The following is a 4,553-nucleotide window of genomic DNA, read 5'->3' as shown; positions in this document are numbered from 1 at the left end:
AGCTTCCAAAGCTTCAGAGGGATCTCATTGTTAGAAGGTATCAGTCAGGAGAAGGGGACAAAATAATTTCCATGGCATTAGATATACCATGGACAGTGGCGTACACACGTTCCATGGGGCCCCGGGGGAAAACTGATCTATGGGGCCCGCCGCCCCCCCCCCCCGCCACTACCTCCCCTACCATTCACCCAACATGCCTCCCAACAGTACCGCTTTGTGCGGCAATCCTTCTGTACTGCGATCTGTGGATGACGCACTGTTATGGGGGATATCTGTGGATGACGCACTGTTATGGGGGATATCTGTGGAGAGCACTTATGGGGGATATCTGTGGAGGGCACTGTTATGGGGGATATCTGTGGATGACACATATATAGCATCTTATGCTATATATGTGTCATCTACAGATATCTCCATAACAGTGCCCTCCACAGATATCCCCCATAAGTGCCCTCCACAGATATCCCCATAAGTGCCTTCTAGTAAAGTAATGTATCAGTGGGGGGAAGGGAGGAGGCAGGGACACTTGTGGCGGGGCCGGTGCTGTGCACACACTGGGGGCAGCTCCTACCTTCTGGGAGTTAATTCTGCTGCAGGACATTTTGCTCCACAAGTCTCCTGAGCGGCGGCCGCTTCACCACTCCACCACTCCTCACATGGCTGGCAGTGGGCAACCGAACTAGAGCGCCGCTGCCCGCCCTTCTGCTGCTGTGCTGCCTGTGCGCAGAGTGACATCTCTCCCTCCGTCATGCGCCTCCTGCCTGCTTCATTCATAAAGTGGAAGGAGCAGACAGACATTTTGCAAGCAGCTTGAGCGGCGCGATATGGCTTCGCGGCCGCCCACCCGCGCTACTTAGACGTAAGGGAACACTGACTGCAGGGGCCAGGGGGGTCCACAGGCGGCCGGGCCCCGGGCCCCTGGAGTGCTGGGCCCGGTCGCAACTGCGACCCCTGTATGTACGCCACTGACCATGGAACACAGTGAAGACAGTCATCATCAAGTGGAGAAAATATGGCACAACAGTGACATTACCAAGAACTGGACGTCCCTCCAAAATTGATGAAAAGATGAGAAGAAAACTGGTCTGGAGGCGACCAAGAGGCCTACAGCAACATTAAAGGAGCTGCAGGAATATCTGGCAAGTACTGGCTGTGTGGTCCATGTGACAACAATCTCCCGTATTCTTCATATGTCTGGGCTATGGGGTAGAGTGGCAAGACGAAAGCCTTTTCTTACGACGGAAAACATCCAAGCCAGGCTACATTTTGCAAAAACACATCTGAAGTCTCCCAAAAGCATGTGGGAAAAGGTGTTATGGTCTGATGAAACCAAGGTATAACTTTTTGGCTATAATTCCAAAAGATATGTTTGGCGCAAAAACAACACTACACATCACCAAAAGAACACCATACCCACAGTGAAGCATGGTGGGGGCAGCATCATGCCAAGGGGCTGTTTTTCTTCAGCTGGAACTGGGGCCTTAGTTAAGCTAGAGGGAATTATGAACAGTTCCAAATACCAGCCAATATTGGCACAAAACCTTCAGGCTTCTGTTAGAAAGCTGAACATGAAGAGGAACTTCATCTTTCAGCATGACAACGACCCAAAGCATACACCCAAATCAACAAAGGAATGGCTTCACCAGAAGAAGATGAAAGTTTTGGAATGGCCCAGCCAGAGCCCAGACCTGAATCCGATTGAAAATCTGTGGGGTGATCTGAAGAGGGCTGTGCCCAGGAGATGCCCTCGCAATCTGACAGATTTGGAGTGTTTTTGCAAAGAAGAGTGGGCAAATCTTGCCAAGTCAAAATGTGCCATGCGGATAGACTCCTACCCAAAAAGACTGAGTGTTGTAATAAAATCAAAAGGTGCTTCAACAAAGTATTAGTTTAAGGGTGTGCACACTTATGCAACAATATTATATTATTTTTATATTTTTTCTTTCCTCCACCTAAAAGATTTCAGTTTGTTTTTCAATTGAGTTGTACAGTTTATAGGTCACATTAACCACCTCCCGTCTCGCTAACGCCGAAAGGCGTGACTGCGGCGGCTCCCTCAGGTCACACTAACGCCGATCGGCGTCATCTCGTGAGACCCGAGATTTCCTGTGAACGCGCGCTCACAGGATCGCGCAGTTCAGAAGTTCATCTACAGCCTGCCGGCCGCGATCATTGGCTGGCAGGCTGTGGATTTTTGAAATTACCAATGAAATGGGTATGTCAGACGCTATTTTGAAAATAGCGTCTGATATACCTGCTACCTGGTCCTCTGGTGGTCCCTTTTGCTTGGATCGACCACCAGAGGACACAGGCAGCTCTGTAAGTAGCACCAATCACCACACATACACATTACACATTACCCTGTCACTTTATTAACCCCTTTATTAGCCCCTGATCACCCATATTAGACTCCCTGATCACCCCCCCTGTCATTGATCACCCCCCTGTAAGGGTCCCTCATCACCGCCAGGTAGTTAGCTACTTGCTAGGTAGTTTAGCGCCCAGCCCACCGCACCGCAGTCACTAATTAGTCGCTGATTAGCGTCATCGCTGTCGCTAATCAGCACTAGTACTGTATAGTATCTGTAAGTGATCAAGACTGATCGCAATCAGATCTATATCAGTACATTAGGGTCACCTTAGGCTCTACAAAAAACGCAGTGTTCATCCGATCAGGCCTGATCTTGTGCGCACACTTGCGTTCAGTCCGCTCCACCGCAGTGACAGAACTTTTTTTTTCTGATCACTGCAAAAACACTGTAAAATCGCTGCGGCGCTATAAAGATCACTTTTGAGCTTTTTGGATCTTTATTAGCAATCGCAGCTTTACTTCGCAAGCACTCCTTTTTACTAGGTAGGTTTGCTCTCTTTCCTGGGTAGTCTCAGAGGAATACCACCCTAAATTTAGTGAGCCCAAAATGTCAAACAAGGGGTATTCCGCTGAAGAGGCCTACAGGATTCTGGCCGTGATGGATGAAAGCGATGGGGACGCCTCATCTGCTGAATCCAGCGGTTCAGAATATCAACCTGTAGACAGCAGTGGCACTCTAACCGCTATCGAAGATGACGAGGTTGAGGTCCCTGCTACGGTCAGGCGCACCCGATCCCATGTCAGGGTTCTGCATACCCCGCATGATGAGCCTCATTTGCAGCAGAGTGGTGCTAGCTCTGATCTTGTTTATGGTGCGGCATACACCAGCAGCGCAGCACACCCTGGACCTTCTACCAGCACTGCCGTATTCCCTGGTGAAGTGGCGAGCATCAGAGGGGCAGTTCAAACTAGTACGGTGGCACGTGCAGTAACTCCCCCGTCGCAGCCACCGCGTTCACAGGCCCGTAGAACCCTTAGTCTCCCAGAGGTGCTGGCAAATCCTAATTGGCACTCCCCTGCTTCCGCCGCACCCGTATTGCCCCCTTTCACCGCCCAGTCTGGAGTTTGCGTGGAGACAGCTCATTTAGGATCAGCCCTCGAGTTTTTTGAGCTGTTCTTCACCGCAGATCTCTATGACCTAGTTGTGGCAGAAACCAACCTTTACGCCACACAGTTTATTACCGCCAATCCGGAAAGCTTCTATGCCCAGCCTTACCGGTGGAAACCAGTCACAGTTTCCGAATGTAATTTTTTTTTGGGCCTTATCCTCAGCATGGGTCTAACTAAAAAAAATGTATTGCGGTCCAATACATTACATGCCCATGTTCTCTGCTGCAATGTCCAGGGCACGTTTTGAGGTCATCATGTGCCCCTCATAGACCATTTGGCCCCATTTGGCCCCTCATAGACCATTTGTCATCCAGATTTGCAGATGCGTACACCCCTAATCAAAACATCTGCATAGACGAGTCCCCTGTACATTTTACCGGGCGCCTTGGCATCAAACAGTACATCCCCAGCAAGCGCGCCCGGTATGGGGTCAAACTGTATAAGTTCTGTGAAAGGGCCACAGGCTATACATATCGTTTTAGGGTCTATGAGGGAAAAGACTCAAAACTGGAGCCGGTCGGATGTCCTGACTACCTGGGGAGCAGTGGCAAGATTGTCTGGGACTTGGTGTCACCCTTACTCCACAAGGGGTACCACTTATACGTGGACAATTTTTACTCAAGCGTGGCCCTCTTTCGGCACTTACATCTAGTCGGAATTCAATGCTGTGGCACCGCGCGACCTAGTCGCCGGGGCTTCCCCCAACGGCTCGTTAGCACCCAACTTGCACGGGGGGAGAGGGCTGCCTTGTGTGACCAAGAACTACTCACAGTGAAGTGGAGGGACAAGAGGGACATTTACCTTCTGTCCACCATTTACGCAGACACGACAGTGCAAATTGAAAGGGCAACTGGAGCCATTGTGAAACCCCTCTCTGTCCACGACTATAACCTTCACATGGGAGGGGTGGACTTCAATGACCAGATGTTGGCTCCCTATTTAGTGTCCCGCCGCACTAGACGCTGGTATAAGAAGGTGTCTGTATATTTAATTCAATTGGCTCTGTATAATAGTTTTGTTCTCTACAGTAAGGCTGGGAGAACAGGATCCTTCCTAAAATTCCAGGAAGAGA

The sequence above is a fragment of the Bufo gargarizans genome, chromosome 9 (assembly GCF_014858855.1).
Source record: "Bufo gargarizans isolate SCDJY-AF-19 chromosome 9, ASM1485885v1, whole genome shotgun sequence".
Classification (NCBI taxonomy): domain Eukaryota; kingdom Metazoa; phylum Chordata; class Amphibia; order Anura; family Bufonidae; genus Bufo; species Bufo gargarizans.
Note: the sequence above shows the minus strand (reverse complement) of the source record.